Source organism: Ailuropoda melanoleuca, chromosome 5 (assembly GCF_002007445.2).
Source record: "Ailuropoda melanoleuca isolate Jingjing chromosome 5, ASM200744v2, whole genome shotgun sequence".
NCBI lineage: Eukaryota > Metazoa > Chordata > Mammalia > Carnivora > Ursidae > Ailuropoda > Ailuropoda melanoleuca.
Window position 1 is genome coordinate 90602228 of NC_048222.1, and position 20803 is coordinate 90623030.

General features: G+C 33.4%; 1 protein-coding gene across 1 annotated transcript in view; it reads left to right on the top strand.

Annotated features, from left to right (window-relative positions):
- Window positions 1-4933: 4933 nt before the first annotated feature.
- SPOCK3 (SPARC (osteonectin), cwcv and kazal like domains proteoglycan 3) overlaps window positions 4934-20803 on the top strand; it is a 312967-nt gene continuing 297097 nt past the window's right edge. Inside the window, exon 1 of the mRNA XM_034661407.1 lies at window positions 4934-4975. The gene's annotated coding sequence lies outside the window, so the exon portion shown is untranslated. The remainder of the gene's footprint in view (window positions 4976-20803) is intronic.

Consider the following 20803-nt stretch of genomic DNA (forward strand, 5'->3'; position numbering starts at 1 on the left):
AGCAGATAGTTTGTCTCAAATAGATAATTCCTTTATATCTAGACAAAGCTTACTTACTCTATCTTGTGATCAAATCATGTGTTAAGATTTCTGCACAGGGAGATTTCCCCTTTTGTGAAATGCATTGGCTTAACTATTAGACAAGGCATTCTTCCTACCATACAGTGAAATGTGTAAATGAGTTTGTCATAATATATAACATATTTCAAAAAGAAAAAGCAGATTTCCATTGTTATTTTTTAGCTTATAGACCTAGCAGTGCCTAATGATTTGGCTTAGCTATTGAAACACAGTAAGCAATGAGTTCTTGTTAGTAGGGAAATTCTGAAGTTCTGTACAAGAGGGTTTGGGGAACATAATCACAAAATACAGAAATCCTAGGAAATATATCTTTCTACTCCTCAGAATAGGTTCACATGATTGCCATCATAGTGTCTTTACTTCTGTGGACATATAAAGAGGCTGACCAAGTTTCTGTCAATAAGTGGAACAGTAGCTTATTATACTTACCTTTGCTATGATTCTAGAGATTTGAATCAAAAAACCAAAATTGTTGTCGAAAGGGTAAAAGTTAGGGATCTCCCTGTCTTTTATATTTCCCCTAAATATAAACCTTTTGCTGATTTACTTGCTCCTTGGGAATAAATGGAATCCTTCAGTGTGGGACTTTTGGCCCAGGCTCTCGTCCCATGAAGAGGACTAGGGGCCAGAAACATTCTCCCTAATTCCCAATGTGTTTGTATCCTCTGAGCCTGAACTTCTCCAACTGTGGGTATTTCTTGCAGTTGTTTTCTAAATCCCAGGTTGGCTTATTTTTTATCTAAATTGAAGCTTGAGAACAACCAATATTCACACAAAGCTTTTTGAGACAAAAGAAATTGTGCCTGAATGAACACTTATGTGAAAATACTTTTATCTCTTATTCTGGCAAAATTCCTAAGATTTAATGAGGTGAAACCATTTTTGGGGAAAAAAAGTCTAGTGATGTGAGAACACAAAGAAAAATATCTAAAAATAGTTGATAGACTAAGTACTTTGCTTTTCTATACTATGTCAGATCCCCACAATGGCCAGACATTGACATTGCTCTTGACTTATCCAGAAGAACTAGGTTCTTGGTTTATATTATGATTGTAATTTTTAAATAGCTATGGTCCCAAACTAACTCAACATGAGAGTGTTATTCTTTTTCCCCCCAAGATTTGGAATTCCGATTTGTAAAGCAATCATAGAAAATGCATACTTCAAGTAAGATAAAACTGGTTACTTTTTTTAATTAAGTTTTTAATTTTAATTCCAGTATAGTTAATGTCCAGTGTTACATTACTTTCAGATGTACAATACAGTGATTCAACAATTCTATACATTACTCAATGCCCATCATGATGTGCACTCTAAATCCCCTTCACCTATTTCCCCCATCTACCTCCCCTCTGATGACCATCAGTTTGTTCTCTGTGGTTAAGAGTCTGTTTTTTGTCTTTCTCTCTTTTTTCCCCTTTGTTCATTTGTTTTGAATCTTAAATTCCACATATGAGTGAAATTGTATGATGTCTCTCTCTTACTGACTTATTTTGCTTCACATTATACTCCCTAACTCCATCCATGTTGCTGCAAATGGCAAGATTTCATTCTTTTTTTATGACTGACTAGTATTCCATTATATATATATATACCACATCTTCTTTGTCCATTCATCTATCAATGGACACTGGGTTGCTTCCATAATTTGACTATTGTAGATAATACTGCAATAAACATAGGGGTGCATATATCTTTTCAAATTAGTGATTTTGAATTATTTGGATAAATAATCGGTAGTGCAATTACTGGGTTGTAGGGTAGTTCTGCTTTTAAATCTTTCCACAGAGGCTGCACCAGTTTGCATTCCACCAACAGTACATGAGGGTGCCTTTTCTTCACATCTTCGCCAACACTTGTTTTTTGTGTTTTTGATTTAACCATTCTGACAGGTGTGATGATTGTGTTATTCTGAAGGAAGTTATTTAAATATGGTTGAGGTTATATTTTACCATAATATCTATCTATCTATCCATCCATCTCTTCTTAATTCCTGCTCATCTGTACAAATGCTGTACAAACGCTGTGTGTTGCATCAAACACGTTGCTTTCACATTGTTAAGCTTCAGCGCTAAAGATATCAGTCCCATATCTATTCCTTCTACTTCAATTTGATATTTGTATGGATGGAGTCACTACGGTGGTGAAAACTTACCCACATCTTCTTGGAGGATGTCACTGACAGCTGTACCACTTCAGAAGAGTCCGAGGTGGTAGCAGAAAGCTTGCCTTCTTATATTAACTACAATCATAAATGGAATCCTTTAAAAAAGCTCAAAACTGCATCTAATGTTTGGTATTTTGAAGGGCTTTCACTTTCAAAAATATTATGAGAAGTTCATAGTTCTTTTTAAGCAACCAGAAAAACTAAAGGACTTTGATAGCAGTAATGAAAGGTTGTTCAGTGGTGATGTTGCTTGGGATACTAACAGAGGTGAACCTGGTGCTTCTGATTAGCAAGTATGCTTTTGCATCTCCTTTATGTCAGATATTGTGCAGATATTTATATTTTTTATAACTAATCCCCCCAGCACCTTTATCAGATAGGCAGGTATTTTTTTCCCAACCTTAGTCACAGGATCTGAGGTTTACATCATTTATTTTCTTTCTTTCTTTCTTTCTTTCTTTCTTTCTTTCTTTCTTTCTTTCTTTCTTTCTTTCTTCTTTCTTTCTTTCTTCTTTCTTTCTTTCTTCTTTCTTTCCTTTCTTTCTTTCTTTCTTTCTTTCTTTTTTTCTTTCTTTCTTTTCTTCTTTCTTCTTTCTTTTTCTTTCTTCTTTCTTTCTTCTTTCTTCCTTTTTTCTTTCTTTCTTTCTTTCTTTCTTTCTTTCTTTCTTTCTTTCTTTCTTTCTTTCTTTTCTTAAATATTTTATTTATTTATTAGAGAGAACACGAGCAGGGGTAAGGGCAGAGGGAGAGGGAGAAGCAGAATTCCTGCAGGGCAGGGAGCCAGATGCAGGACTTGATCCCAGGACCCTGAATCATGACCTGAGCTGAAGGCAGATGCTTGACTGACTGAGCCCCCCAGGTGCCCCAGTTTACATCATTTTGTAAAGTGATACAGCTAATAAGTGGTAAAGTCAGACTTAAATTTAAGTTCTCCTGTCTCCAAATCCACCACTCATTCTCATAATCTAGTTTAGTTTTGTTTTGTGTTTTACCTAGTTTTGCTTTGTTATCCTTCGAGGAGAAATTCCAACTCCTCTTCATGCATGGAATAGATACTAGTCATCATCCCCACACAGTTGAGATGTAATTTAAAAAAAAATATAATTATTAAATGAGTGTATTGTGATCCTCAGCCAAAGTTTTGAGACTTGAGTGGAGGAATTTAATTTGAAAGCTTAATTTTCCACAAATTCTATCATTCCATAAATATTTTACAAAGATATTTTAAAGAGAGCCTAAGCAATCAGTATTTATTTAATTATCCAGTGGTGTTATCTTCCCTTCATCTGATCTTAGATCATTTATTGCATAACCTATCAGTGTAGACTGCCATAACATGCCACTGTCTTAACATAACCTTATCTCAACCTAAATATAAGATTGACAGAGATGATTTCTGAAGTTTTTCTTTTTTTTCTTTTTCTTTCATTTGAAATTGGTAAGGTGGGAATGCAGAAGGTGGTGATGAGTGTTTAGTCACAATAAGGAAAATTTTTTCAACAATTTAAAATTTTTGAATAAGTTAATTTGGAAGTGTATTTATTTCCATAATTAAAAGGGGCTACATTTTCCTCTTTGTACAGAAGGGGATTTTAGCAAAGAGGTTAGAAAGAAGATTCAAAGAATCTTTACTTGACCTTTTAGATTCCCCAGGTTCCGTAATTTCCAACACATTGACTTCAGTGGGTTTACAAGTGTGGAGTTAGGAGACGTTTAGTCAAGGAGCCTCACCATGATGCACTTACTCTTCTTACTATAGTGAAGACAGCTTATTAATTTCAATAGTTAAATGTGTTTCATTGACTGTAAAATATGATATAGCTTATTAATTTGAACAGTTAAATCTGTTTTATCTACCATAAAGTATGATATGTATGTGGTTCATCTACAAAGTTTTTAGAGTGGTGAAATAGTAAATACAGTAGAGTTAGTCAATGCGTTTTGCTTTTTAAAAAAACTTTTCAGGATGCATTGCCCCACCCTAGTGTTGTATAGTCATATTTACTAAATGTATATAATAAATATATTGTAATGATTCTTTTCCATATTAAAGATTTAAACTTTAGGCAAGATTTAATTAGGTGTGCATTTTTTTTCAACCTTCCAATTGCATTTTGATGAACTCCTTAGATATTCAATTATCGTGTGACAGATTTGCATAAAGTCTATTTCTACTATATGGGCTACAGCAGACTTGGTATTTTTGTTGCTGTGTTGATGGTTCCATTTGCTATTGTACTAGTGGAAAATGAAGTTGTGTAACTAGAAACTGGTAAGATACTTTTATAGCTTATTAGCTTAGTGTAATTACCTGCATGTTCTATTGCACATTGAATTGCAATTGAAAGTATTGCATTATAATATTTAGGTGAAGCGGCAACCAAATATAATTAAATTATTAGAGTAAACATTGACTTGCAATGAAAATGAACACATTTATTGAAAAACATTTCTGTAACATGTAAACAATGTGTTCCCTTTTGATAACTATTGTTTTTCTCTTGTTCCTTTTTTTTAATTTTTTTTTTGTATTTATTTATTTTTATAATTTGCTGCTTGCCATTACAGGAAGTAGAGGTTTGTATTCAGCTTCTGTATTTCATATTTTATTCTAGATTTTATATGAATCTTCAAAATTTAATTAGTCACCTACACTCAATTCACATTATTTTCCTCCTCAGGATGATTATTTCCACACCTGGAGTCCAGGAAAGGCCTTCGATCAGGGTAAGAATATAATTATTTTAAAAGAAAAATCTTTACATGTTTATAATCACTACACTTTCAACATGATATTTATTGCTTATTAGATTCTTAAAATACTAAATGAGAGAGCTTAGGTAATGGAAAAATTCATATAATAATTAATTTCATTACAGAATAGTGTAGTCAGTAATAAGTGAATTAGAGATCATGATTATGTCAGAACGTCTTTTATTTTTAGATACATATCTTAGATTACTGATTTGGGTTTCTGAACTTTATTGTGCACATTTTTATCAGTTGATACAAGTCACTTCATCCAGTTTTCAAATATACTCAAGTGCATTCAGTAGGACATAGATTTATTTGCGCAAAATTTAAAAACAAATGATGACTTTGCAGTCAGTGTTTCAGTTAATAAAAGTTTTCATTTAAAACAGCACCGGCTGGTAATTAGACTCAGCTGGGATCTTAGTAAGACCCAAAAGGGAAAGTCATATATAAACTGTGCTTCTGGTTATGGACTTGAGAAGGAAAAGCAGGAAAGATGCATGGGAAAGGAAGATGTGGAAGAGAAACATAAAGTGCAATGCAATCATAATGATATTAAAGAGATTTGTTTGCTAAATTCAACAATATTAGAACCAGAGATTCTTCCTTTCTAAGTCTGGTACAAAAGAAATTTCTACTTTACATTGACTATAATAACCTTGCAAAAGATACTACTTCCTGAATTAGGGCCATTTAAAAATAGAAATCATTTTAAAGAATGAGTTGTAATATGTTAATAAAGGAATCTTAGGGAATTTTGCTATGTTTCCACATTTTTGACTTATTATATGCAATGAAAGCTACAACAGCTGAACTCTCTGGGTGAGAACCCACCTGGGTGGACCTCTCTGGGGACTGTCATCAATACTGGTATTAGCCTGCCGTCTGAAACAGTCATTCACATCCAATCCCCCCTTTAATATTATTTCTTTCTGCTGTACTTCATGCGATTTCACTTTTATTATCTAGAGCGTTTATTTGTGGAATCTGCATTTTATAATTCTACAAAATATATTTTTTATTTCACTAATAACATAAGTCAAGCCAAATATACTAAAAGACAGGCAATAAAAAAACAATGACATAGATATATTTGCAAACTTTCTTGGGAAATGAATTTTTATGACGGAATCATAAACCTTGAAAAAATGAGAATTATCTAGGAAATGGATGTTAACACTTAAATTTGTCATACTCAGTGCATCCAATTACAATAAAGGTGGTTTGGATCGTGTGTGTGTGTGTGAGAGAGAGAGAGAGAGAGAGAGAGAGAGAGATAGATAACTTGTTGAATTGCAATTTATCTCCCTTTAAAAAAAAGAAGAAAAAAGATTGCTATAAGGAGGCTTCCAAACCCTGGTAAGATTGACTTAGTTTAATTTTCAAAGAGGATTTTAACATACTCATTTGTCAAAAATATCATATTTATCAGACAGAGAGAAGCTCATGACATAATAATAGCTAATAGAGTGCCCTATATCCAGTCACTATTCTAAGTATTCAGTATATGAGTTCATTTAATCCTTGCAATAACCCTGTCAAGTAGATGAGGAAGGGGAGGCACTTAAGAAGCTTAAGCTCCTACTCAAGGTCATATTCTTGCAAAGTGGCAGAGTCAGGATTTGGATCCAGGCAATCTGACCCCTGAACCGCATTTCCTAACTACTATGTGACACTGTCACTCATATGATAGCATTAAAGTGACATAACGACATACTAGTGATATTTTGAAGCTTGTGTTTTAAAAATAAACATTTGCTTGAGTGAACATTAGAAATAGAGCTAGTAGCTGTGTTTTTATATTTTAAATATTATTTTTTAGATTATCAGACCCAGGGTTTTGGTTGATTGAACATACGTAGTTGATAAACATATATGGGAAAGTTTAGTATCAAAAAAAAAAAGGAAAGTGGAAAAAAATAGATTGAGACACATGTATTTTTATTTTGTATTTGTTTTGGCTTTGAATCATATTAACTAACCCATTCGTAGACCGTAGTGAGGAGTGAGAAAAATTATCCTGTTCTCATCTAGCTCTGAATAAGATAGTGTGCATCACTTGGATAGAAGAGACTTGAGATATGCTGATTTCTAATGCTTCTTATTTTTATATGATGAAAGAATCTTCTGTTAAGTAGATTTTCAAAATCTGATTAAACCTTTGAACATAATTTATGACTTTTTAGAAGTATTTGTAATTTTTAATATATTTTTCATGGTATATGGACATCCATATCACATATCAATATAAATTGATTATCTGCAGTTTCTTTTTTGAGGGTGTTTGCATATTTCTTAAAGGAATGAAGAAAAAGTTTCGTTAGCATTACAATTTTTAGCATTACATTTTTTATGCTGAAATTTATATCATCTTTACCATATACATTTTAAATTATATCTTTCTTTTCTACAGACTGGTCCACAAAATATGCAGAAATTAAAGTACTATTAATGAAAATATTAATCTTTCATGTCAGAAATGGTGCAGTTTCTCATCACCAAACCCTTTCTACATGCATGCGCAAATAGGCACATGCATACATACATACATAAGCATATACATAATTTGCACATGCCTAGACATACATACATATTTGCATGTGTAAGCTTTATTCTAGGTACAACTCAACTGATTGTTCATATATAGCTTATCTACCTTGTGGTTTAACTGTGACAAATTTTTCATCTTGTGAGTTTCTTTTCATAAATCTGATGTTTCTACATTGTTTTAGTTTTTTGTTTTACCAGTAAAATCGACAGAGTTTTGGGAAAATATAATAGTTTCAAATAAACTTCAGTAAAACTGTTTTAGTGATGGTAAAATCTGCTTTTTAATAAAAGAAAGCATACTGATGCCAAGAATTAATTTCTTTGTATTTCTCCACGTAGGATTTTCTGTGCCATTACTTCTGTTCATTAGTGTGGCTAATCAAGAGTTGACACAACAGAAATTGATTGAAAACGAGTTTTAATGAGGACATGCATCTTCTTGAATATGACATGAAAATTTAATGTTTACTAGGACAACCTTAAAGGGGAAATGCATGGATGAACCTAGAATGGTAGCATGATAAAGATCTTAAACAACTTAGTAGACTTTAAATAGATGGGCTGTAGCTTTAAAAACAAAACAAAACTTAAAACACTTTTTTTTTTCCTTTTCATTTCATTAACCTTGCCTTGTTTTTGGTCATGGATTAATTTGGGCTTTTAACAGATAAGTCACTGAAATTTTTAGAAGGAATTCCTGTCAGTTGTTTAGACAATCTACAGGTTTTAAAGTGCTGTCTGTTTTAAGGAGGGCACGTATTGCATGGAGCACTGGGTGTTATATGCAAGTAATGAATCATGGAACATTACATCAGAAACTAGGGATGTACTGTATGGTGACTAACATAACATAATAAAAATTATTATAAAAAAATAAAGTGCTATCTGTACAGGGAATGCCTTTTATTCAAAAATTATTTTTCTCCAGGATATGATATTCAGGGACCCTGAGATGAAATAGTTGAAAGCCAAATGTGTTTTGTATATATTCCCCTAATTTTACTATCCAGTCCAGCTTGGAGTTGTTCCACTTGGTATCCCCCAGGGCAGCGAATTACAACCAACAGATTAATAATAAAGAAGCTGAATTTATTTTTCTATTTTTAAAATTTTATTTATTTATGTATTTATTTTTTAATAATCATTTTTATTATGTTATATTAGTCACCATACAGTATACCCCCAGTTCTTGATGCAATGTTCCATGATTCATTATTTGTGTCTAACACCCAGTGCTCCATGCAATATGTGCCCTCCTTAATACCCATCACAGGCCTATCCCAATCCCCGACCTCCCTCCCCTCTGAAGCCCTCAGTTGAATTTAAACAGATACAGAGATTTCAAGACAAATCAGTTTCACATTATTGATGTGTTTCTTCTGCTCAGGCAGATTTCTGAGGTATGGAAAGAGGAGTGAGGATTGTGCCTGTGGCTTAGATCAGGATCCTTCAGCCACTTCACAGCAAACCAGTCAGGGGCTCTCTTCTTAAATCGGGACCTCTGTGTGAAAAGCAGCCCGAATTCTTCTGGCTCATTGTTGGCATTAACTCAACAAAAATTCCTCAAGAAGTGGTGTGTTAGGAGAACATTGCTAAACTCAAATTGCTGAGTCTAGGCAGGAGACACACACATGTGCACAGCTAACCTTATATCAACATGAACCATTCTTGCAAGGATTGTTGGGGAGTGAGCTCTTTGAAAGGACAGTGGGATGCTAAGCCATATACTTATATATTGTTTCTCTCTTTTCAGGATCAGTTCGTAGAGCTTCATTTGATTCCCATAAATTTTCTCATTCTTTGCAAAACATCTCACATATACCAACAGTCACATCCTGACATGTCCCTTTGCAATCAGTCTCTGGCTACAAAGGAAAAGCTGTCGAGATTTCCTCTGATGCTTTTATTTCCTTCAATGAACAGAGCTGTTCATTGTATTATGGCTATAATAATTTTTGAAACCGAAAAAGACAAGTGTTTGAGAAAGCACACCCCCACCTTATCTTTCCCTTCGTTAACTACACTACCATACTTTTTAAGGCATAGTATATGTGTATTGCAAAATGGAGGTAGTGCCTCTCTCCCAGATGACTTTAATTTTCACTTGTTTACATGAGGATCTTTTTTTTTTTCATGTTCTTGGATGGTATTTATTGATAGTAGTCTGAAACAATAGATAGATCTGATCCATGCTTCACAATAGAAGCATGGTACTACCATAGTGCTGCTTTGTGTCAGCGCTTGGGGCCTTTTGGCATTTTTCTAGTGGAAAATTGGTGTTCTCAGAATTGAAATTCAGTGGGGACAATACACAAAGATAATTATATGATCATAATATTTTCCAAAAATTCTTTCAATCATTTAAAATGTAAATTCTGAACCGTGATTTGATCTGAATTATTATTTGATCAACTCACAAGAATTGATTTAGTATTTTTGCATCGTTTTGGACAAATTACTTGTTAGGTATTCAAGTGCTAATAGCCATGTCAATTTGCATCATACATTAGCTATATCACCCATGGTGGCAACCTTGGCTCATAGAAGCCCTCTAGAAAACCTGAAAAAAAAATATTCAACCTAGAAATGAACAGTTCATGTTCATTTATTCTATGTCAGGTTTAGTACATAAGAACTACATAGGGCTTATAAGTGAGAAATGTATTTTCTCTTCCTATCCAATTCTGATTTTTTTATACAAGAATGTTATTTAACTTGTTTTACCCCCATATTCTAGGAAAATAAATAGAGGAATATTCCATAAAATGTAGCAATCGGGAATCTTACGTTTGCTCTATTCTATGTCAGTGCTATTTTCTCCATTGAATAATAAATGTTGCATAAGGGTTTGCATTTTTAATTTACAAGATAAAATCAAGATTAATAATGCTTCATTTGGTTCATATCACAGTAGCCTACATACATGTGTAAGAAGGCAAATTATATTTATTTCTTTTCAATGACCTTAAGTTACTAAATTGTGAATCAAATTTATAGAGCAAGAGATTAATTACATATACCTCAAAGTTGTTCAGATTTTAAGAAATAAGATTCTTATATCACACTTTGTTAACCTAACATAATAATAAGTATTGCGAAGATAAAAAAAAAAACAGTAGATATATAGGAAGTCATATTTTTTAATAGGAAACCTCCGCTGTTTAGAGAGGTGATGTTCAGTCCTGCCTAAACATGAAATTTACTAAGCATTCATGTAAAAAGCACAGTTGCTAATCTGAGGTAGACTCTGGGCACTTCGTGAGTGTCTTTGTGTGTATGTGTGTGTGTGTGTATGTGTGTGTGTGTGTGTTTTAATTTTTAAGAGTCATAATAAAAATACGTCACACAAAATTTACTATTTTGACCATTTTTGTGTACAGTTCAGTGGTATTAATTCACATTGTTGTGAAATTACCACCACTGTCTCTCTCCAGAACTCTTTTTATCGCCCCAAACAAAAGTGCTATACCCATTAAACCCAGGGTGTTATATGCAACTAATGAATCATCGAACTTTACATAAAAAACCAGGGATGTACTGTATGGTGACTAACATAATATAATAAAAAAATATGATTATAAAAAAAAACAGTTTCCCCTCTTCCCAGCTTTTGGCACACAGCATTCTACCTCCCATCTCTATGAATGTGACTATTCTATGTATGTCATATAAGTGGAATCATACAGAATTTGTCCTTTTGTGACTGACTTATTTCACTTAGCATTATGACCATGGGGCTCATCTACATTGTAGAATGTGTCAGAATTCCCTTCTTTTTAAAGGCTAAGTCATATTCTATTGTATGTGTACACTACTTTTTTTTTCATTCATACATTGATGGTTGCTTGGGTTGCTTCCACATTTTGGTTATTGTAAAAATGTAACTATGAATAGATATCTATTTGAATCTCTGCTTTCAATTCTTTTAAATATATACTCATAAATGGAATTGTTGGATCCATTAGTAATTCTATGTTTAATTATTTGAAGAACCACCATATCTTTCTCCATAGTGGCTGCACCATTTTATATTCCCCCTAGTAATACAAAAGAGTTCCAATTTCTCCACATCCTCACAACACTTGTCATTTTAGTGTGCGTGTGCATGTGTTTTTTAATAATATCCATCCTGATGGGTGTGAATGTTTGTCTTTTAAACTCTACAGTATATTAATCTATGCATATACAGTTGAAAATCACAGAGTATAAGCAATGACTTATCAAAGTAATTCTCCTCAGCGATGCTGTTTTTCAATACAAATAGACTTTTTTGTCCAGATGGCTGTCTTTTTGAAGGCAACTACAAATGCCAGGGATTTTTAAATAACCTTGTCACCTTTTCAGATCTGATGCAGAAGCAGGTGCTAAAAGGATTTGAGAATGGATTGTGGGTGTCAAGGAATTCCCCAAAAGATAAAATCATCATTTCCATTGAACAAGTACTTTCCATGTGTCAGGTGTCATAAATAAGACAATCACTGTACTAATCTTAAAAGGTAAATAGGTTCCTTAATTTGCAGAAGAAACTGAAATTGAGAGGTGTTGATAAAGGTGACAAAGCTAGTTAAGTATTGTAGCTGGGTTTGATCTTGTGATGAGCCCTGGGTGTTATGCATAACTAATAAATCATTGAACAATACATCAAAAACTAATGATGTACTATACAGTGGCTAACTGAACATAATAAAAAAAAAGGAAGTCCATTTGCTCTTTCAAATGCAATATGGCTTTAGATTTAGCTCATCTGTATGCACATTTTTGGTCTGTGTCTCCTCTTAGAGACACATCTTTTTCATGAAAAGACATGGTAGGAATGACACAGGGGAACATAGGTAGCTAAAAGGTCAACCATCAGGTACACATTGGATCACATTTAGAATTGCTCCACTACCGAGGAAAGGAGGTATTTGTAACTTGTATTCTAATTTTCAGAATGGAAGAATGTAGATTTTTAAGCTCAGTTATGCAATTGTTATCTAATAAGAACAAGGATTGCTGCATTGAGATGTATTTCCATCAGTTGGGAATAACTTATAGCATATCTGTGAGACAAGAATGTGTTTCAAAGATGTACAAAAGTCCCTGAGGAATACCTTCTTGGAAGTTACTTTTCATTGAAGTATCCTGGCCACATTCTCACCCCACTTCTTTATATGAAAAGTGGAAAAGAAATATACATGTTTTTGATATATTAAAGTACTGGCATTGAAACTTAGAGGCAATTTTGGCCCAGTGACATATAAAATTAAGGAACTTTTCCCTCTTGACTGTCTCTGTTGTCCAGGCTTGACTTTCTACTTGGATATGTTATTCCATCTTCACATAGCACTTATTACCGAAAACAGCTTTTTAAATTGAAGTAAAATCTATTTTCTTGTGCCCAATTCTTGTTCTTACATCCTTGATCAAGAGTGAGTAAATTCATCCTTCTACAAGAAAATTATGTGAATATTTGAAAGTAGCTAGTATGGTACTCTTTTTAGAAGATTTTTAATTAATTAATTTTAAAATTAATGAAGGATTTTGATTAGAATGCTCTGCTGCTCATCATATAGACACTGGAATGTCTCATCACAATCTCTTCTAGTTCTAACATTTCACACTTTTTTAAAAAAATAGATTGATAATTTTGCTATTTAGTTCTAGATATTTTTTTTTTTCTCTCTTAGCGTACTTCTTGATAATTCTACCAGGTTCTCCTCTTCTGTGCTTTAATATTGCATTAAGATAGCTAAAATATATGGTAGATAGGCAAGATAGTTGAATGGGCATTTGACTAGATGATCTAGACATGAGTTTAAATCACAGTCATGGCAATACAAGCTATATTACCTTATGCAAGTAATTTAATCATTCTAGAGTTGTTTTCTCTTCAATAAAATGAGTAGATTACCAATTTACAAAGTTGTGAAACTGAATTAAAAAGTGTGTAAAACCTATGCATACAATAATATGTGAAATGTTCAGCAAGTATTTTTCCTTCTCTCTCGTATTTCTTCTAAGACAATTAGTAAACTTGCACTCCTTTTATGTATCTGAAAACAATGTTTTTGCCCTGACAAAACAATTTGTTCCTTCTATACAATATTTCAATAAACAGAGTGGCCATGTAAATTATTGGACTTAATACTGTTAAACAAGAGTTATTTTGAGAGTTTTTATGAAAAATTATCTTCCTTGACACTTTGAAGGAATTTGGAATTTTCAAGACTTCGGGTTACACAACTGTTACTTTATTATATTAAGTAACATACATCACAATTTTGTAATTAATACAATGAAATGTCTTAGGTTTATAAGTAGCACATATGGTATGGTAAAAAAGAGTACCAGTTTTGGAGTCAATAAGTCAGGTTTTGTTTTTCCAGCTTTTCTAGTTGTTAACATAAAACCCAATTTTATGCAATTTAAAAAACAGACTTTTTAAAAGAGGATTTTTAATATCAGAAAGTCTCCCCTGCTTTATTACTTTTCTTTTTTGAACTTTAAATAATAAGGATATTACTAAGGTTCTTTTTAATAGACTTTCTTTATCACAACCATTTTAAATTGATAGCAAATTTGAGCACAAGGTATAGAGATTCCCACACTCATGCACACACACAAGCACGGTCTCCTGCATTGTCAACATCTCCCACTAGAATGATGAACTTACACAAACACGTCATTACCCAGTGTCTCTCGTTTATACCGTGGTTCACTCTTGGTGTTATACATTCTATAGGTTTGGTCAAATGCATAAAGACACGAATCCATCATTATGGGATCATACAGGGTACATTTACTGCCTTGCCTCTTTATCCCTCCCTTCCCCTAACCCTTAACTCCTGGTAATCACTGATATTTTTACTGTCTCTATAGTTTTGCCTGATCCAGGATGTTATATAGTTGGAATCAAGCAATCTGTAGCCTTTTCAGAGTGATTTCATTCACTTCCAGTATGCCTTTAAGTTTCCTCCATGTATTTCCACGATCGATAACTCATTCCGTTTTTGCATTGAATAATATTCCATTATCTGGATGTACCACAGTTTATTTATTCATGCACCTACTGAAGGGCTTCTTGGCTTTTCCTAAGTTTTGGCAATGATGAATAAAGCTGCTATTAAAAAACTGTGTGCAGGTTTTTTGTTTGTTTGTTTGTTTGTTTGTTTTTTTGTGAACATAAGTTTTCAACTCAATTGGATAAATACCAAGAAGTGTGATTGCTGAAACATATGGTAAGAGTATGTTTATTTATGTAAGAAACAGCCAAAGTGTCTTCCAAAGTGGCTGTACCATTTTGCATTCCCTCTAGCAGTAAATGAGAATTTCTGTTGCTCCACATCCTCAGGCCATTTATTTGCATAATTTATTTGCCTCTTGGGTATTTCAGCCTGTAACCCTTTCAAAGCATCTGAAAATAAAAGATCAATTATTTTTCTGTTTTATTGAGAAAATCTGTGTACATGTTCAGAGCCATTTGATTATTTTTGATTATATGATAGCCTAAGTCTTTTTAATCTTAAGAATTTATTATTTTACTTTTTGGAAAGGGCTTTAAGTATGAAAAGCTCTTCAGTATGGATAATTTTTCTTCCTACATATTGATTTTTGATATGTTGGTAGATCAGGGATATTACAATCAAGCCATACATCAAACTCAGGTGGGCAGTATTTTGTATACATAGCTCCATACACTACCCACTGCATCATTAGCTCAGGGCATGGACCCCCTGTATTTTCTACTCTTCACAAAATCTCAACAAATCCATCTGTCCTAGACCTTAAGTTAAAAAAAAAAAGTTACATAACTCCTCATTCTATTGATTTTGTTCTTTTAACTCAATGCTCTACAAGCAGCAAATCCATGTTATTTTGGCATATTTATTACTACATTTGATATATCTAATTGAAGGACTGAATAAAAGTCTAGAGTGGAAGAATGGAATTTTGAGTATGATTTTGTTTCATTCAAATACAAGCAGATGAATTTATTTGATATAATGCTTATTTTGGGGGAAGATGTGCTTTATTGCATTTAAGTTATAATTTGCATTTACTCTTTTGTTTATTGACAGTAATTTAACTTCTTTATGGAGGAGCATTTTCCTAGTATTGTTTCTTTTCACCTTCACACGAACAAAATCTTTCAAAGTTTGTAAGGGAAATAAGATTGTTGCTAAATGCAACATGAAGAAACTGGGTATAATTTGGGTTTTGATTTGCCCAGATTCCACAAATATTGATAAATGCAATTGAAATTGTGTTCCGATCTCCCAGATACTAATCTTGCTTTCTAAGATATCATACAGTTTCTGTTAATTTATTAATGGTTTAATTGCAAAACTATTTATTTATTCAGCTCATTTTGCTAAAGCATAATTTTCAAGAGTCCAAAAAAAATCTGTCATTTGTTGAGTACTTACTATATGCCATAAGCATTTAGATTTTATCTCACTCAATTCTCAGTACCAACTTTCATTTTTATTGCTTTTATTTTGCTCCCATTTTTATTCCTTTCATTGCTCCCATTACAATGAGAAGGAAAATTCATGTTCAATGAATGCATATAATTTGCCTATGATCATGCAGCTATTTGGAGTAAGAACCAGAATTCATATCTGTCTCATTTGATTCCAAATTCTGACGCTTCTCCAGATCATGACCTGGGTCAGCATTTATGCTGGGGATCTGGCTATTTCCATGATCATTCAATGCAACTTCAAGTTAGACTTCTTAAGGAAGTTGCTGTTGCTACTAGAAAAAGGACGGAATTCTTTCCACTTACTGTAACTTTGTATAAAATTTAATCAAAAGCATTTGGCTTCTAATTTCTTTTTTTAAATTTCTTATTATGTTATGTTAGTCACCATAAAGTACATCCTTAGTTTTTGATGTAGTGTTCCATGATTCATTGATTGTGTATAACACCCAGTTCTCTATGCAATATGTGGCTTCTAATTTCTGATCTTTAAATTGAGAGGGTTGCAGAGAATGATTTCTAAGCTTCCTTTTATCCCCTAAGTTTTATCTTTCTGGTGTTCTGTAAGCCCTGTGAATAATGGCATGCTAATGAATAAATCTTTGAATATGAATGTTGACATGTTGTAACACTTAAATTCTGTCAATAATTCATAGTATTTTTAAAAAAGAGCAGTAGTTTGTCATTAGAAAGATGAATTTAATTTTCAAGAGAACTTTGTGGAAGTAACATTTACAAATAATATTTGGAGAAAACTTTGTTAGCAACTTAATTTATCAAATTGATTTTAAAATACTCTATCATCATACATATAGCTGGCTAAATATCAGTTAGTATGTATTAGGTTTATAATATTCTACAATGTTCTCATATGTTTCATATGATTTAATTTCATATGATTGGAAGAATGGAGCTTGCTATAGCTAAATTTGCGGTTACAATCAGTTAACGGACTGGCCCAAAGTTACATTAAAGAACTATAATGCTATTTATATTAAGTGGCACATCTAGAACTAGACTTTATGTCATTTATCAGCTACTCCTGTGCCATCTCACTATACTATGTACACCACAATTATTACCTACTACTTTTAACCATCATCATAAAGACAAGCTAGTTACGGTTGTATTGCAGTGGAGTTGGTTGTATATCCAGTTAAGAGCAGAACATTTAAAAATTAAAATAAATTTTAGTGCAAGATGGGCAACAATGTGTTTAAAATTCCAAACTTTAATGCAGGACAAGAGGTAGCGTTATTTCAGGAAAATTTTGTGGGCTTGGGAATCAGATAGTACTAGGTTTCAGTCTGGGCTCTCCTGTTTATTAGCCCTTCAAACTTGGAAAAATTAATTAACCCAAGACCAAAGGTAATATTTGCAGATTAACATTTAACTTAAGCCCTGAAGGCTTTCAAGAGATAGTTAATAAAGAGACAGGGGAAGAGGAGATTTAGGAAAACTCAAATCATCTTAATTATTTACACAACATTGTCATATACTTCTTTTCGCACATTTTAAAAATGTTTCCCAAGAACACTTAACCATTCACAAAGGCTTTTATCCTAAAATATTAAGGATTCCTATCAAAAAAGAGACAAACCAAAAACCAGACGCTTAAGTATAGAGAACAAACTGATGGTTACCAGAGGGGAGGTGTGTGTGTGGGGGGATGGGTGAAATAGGTGAAGGGGATTAAGAGTACACTTATCATAATGAGCCCTGAGTAATGTATAGAATTGTTGAATCACTATATTATACACTTGAAGCTAATATAACACTTAGTTAACTATCCTGGAATTAAAAAAAAAAAAAAAAGAATTCCTTTCAAAAAAGGAACGAATGTACTTACAGATTTCCACTTAATTTTGACAGTCTATACTGTAAATTGTGTGTAAATCTTGAGCACTATTTTGTAGTAAATGGAGGTAGGAATTGCACCTATGCACAAATTCCTATTCCCTACCCATTTTAAATTGAAAACATAAAGAATAAAATAGAGATTAATTATATATACATATATATATTTATATTACACACATATATATGTGTGTATGTATATATATAGTCTGCTAAGTGTTAGTCCTGAAATTAAACTGTTCCTATTAATTAGGCTCTAACTTTTAGACTTTAATCACTGTTGTGTCTTATAAGGTGAGAGTTTTATGGGTTGAATTGTGTCCTCCAAAAATATATATTTTGAAGTCCTAGCCCCTCACACATGTATTTGTGATCTTATTTGAAAATAGAGCTGGGTGCTGGGGTGGCTCAGATGGTTGGGCATCTGTCTTCGGCTCAGGTCATGATCCCAGGGTCCTGGGATGGAGTACTGCATCAGGCTCCCTGCTTGGTGGGGAGGTCTGCTTCTCCCTCTCCCTCTCTGCTCCCCCAGCTCATGCTGTCTTTCTCTCTCTCTCAAACAAATAAAAAAAAACCTTAAAAAATAATTCCTATAATTACTTAATTAATTTTATTTCATAAGCATAAGAGCTAATATACAAATAGAGACTAATGTCTTCTTTTGATTTAAATATTAAAAATAGTATATTAATTATAACTTTTAACTCATGAATTTTTGAGCATATAACATTTTATGTAAAATGTGTGTGCACATGTGTGTGAATGTGTGTTGGATGAATGTTCTTGCTTAAGCAGCATCTGTTTTCCTGGCTTTCAAACCTGATTTTCTCTTGGAAAAACATACTTAACTCCACAGGTTTTTATAGGTTGATGTCACCCAAAACCTTGAAGTGCTTATGTGACCTACATCTGACTAAATAGGGTCTCCCTGGTCCCTGTTCTCAGCAGATAGTTTAGGGATGAGAACATGACCTAAATCAGGCCACTTAGATTAGGGAGATGTGGAAAGAGAAAGGAAAGAGAACTTCTTTTTTTGCAGGTGTAGCTATATAATATGACACAAGCCTGGAAATATCCAGAGCGACCTTGACAAGAGCCCAAGCACAAAATTCAGTGTTACAAAATGAAGCAAACAGAACCTCATCCTGAATACGGTTTGGGCATGTCTGAAATGGGCTGCAAGCATAGGTTCCTTTAACTTTTCTTTCTTTGGCTAAGCCAATTTTAATCGATTTCTCTTATGTCTAACTAAAGTATCCACGCTGTATAGAAACTAACATCTGGACCTGAATTGTAAGAAATTCTAAATGTTTGTAGTTGGTTGAGCTGAGGTAGGGACCAGGGCAGAGAGGCTACCCAATCCTGTAGAAGAAGTAGTTACACCATCCTTTGTTATAGGGATACTGTGGCTATTCTGTGGTCTGTTGAATCTGGAGTCTCATGACATGTATCTATTGAAGCTTGTCATTTCCTGGACCTGTGAATTACTTGTGTTTTTCCTGGAATTTCTATATGTTGATAACATATATGATTGCATATTTCCCAAAGCTTTACTTCATTTCTGTGGCTGCTCTCGTCATTGCATCAGCAGCTTAAAATAAAATTAAAAAAAAAAAAAAGAACATGAAAAGCTTTTGGCCTTCTTAAAACCTAAAAGTTCACTTCATGGAATTATATTTGGATGGGGGTTCAGGAAAATATTTAATTTAAGTTCTGTCAGATTAAATAGTTGGTGTGAACCAGATTTTCTTCAAAGGTCAGAACCACTTCCTCTCATTAGTTGTTCTAGGTGACACATTAGTCCATACCAGCTTCCTGGTTTCTCTTCCATTGGACCCTTGTGTTGGAGAGTTTGAGAGCCTCCTGGGAGCTTGTGCTGAAACAGTGTGCATACGGAGCCTGACTTCTGAAAGTAGTGAACTCATCTGGGCTATCATGCTGAAAATACCTTGGGATATTTCAAGAAGTCCTTGAAGAAGTTTTGACAGTGTTACTGTAAAATTTTTGATCTGGGTAATGTAGATGAACCATAAGCAAATATCCTTGCTTTCTCCTCTGTTTTGAGAATGACAATGAATTGCCTCAGTGGAGAGAGAGCTAAGCAGCAACAGCATCCAATTCCCAACCCAAAGATCTCTTCTCTAAGAAATGCCTAATTTATGAACATAAGTTGTCAGCCTGTATTACCACTTGATAAGTCAAGCTCTTTCAGGCAGTAAGAATAGAACAAGGAACTAGAACGAAAATCTCACCCAGGGAGAAACAAACATTTAATGTGATCTCTGAGACTGAAATCACAAAATACGGAGGCAATATGGACCTCTCAAAATGCCCTGGTTGTTGGCATAACAGGATAACTGGGCATCTATTCCTCTGATCCACCTTTTTTTTTTTTTAATTTAAAACCATAAAAATCTGGAAAGTCATACTGATTTTTATTAGACTCTAGAATGATATAAACAATGTATGACTCTATAATTGTGCTTAGCCATTAGGTGTATATTTTCATTTTAATGGATTATACTTGGTAGAGAAGGGTAAAAAAGCAAATGCTATTGGAGTAAAAGTTTTGTATTTCAAAGGACTTGTTTGGAAGGCATTACCACATGTCTTTTATTTGAGAGCCCAGTGAGTAACCATCTGAAACCATCCCAAATAACTATATCAGCAAGAATATTTTAAAGTCATTTTTTTGTATTTTCTTCTGCACCTGGCTTACAGTAGGACTGAAAATTATTTCTGGTTGAAGCTGGGACTCGGCACAAGACTGCAATAGGGATAAAAATAAAGAAATGAGGTCAAGGAAGATGAGTGGCATGCTTGAAGGAGAAACTCTCAAACTTTGGGTGCTTTCCACTTAATTTAGAACACAGAAGAAAAGCAGATAAAGTCAACTGTGAAGCTGGACAATCAGTCCTGAATATCCGGGG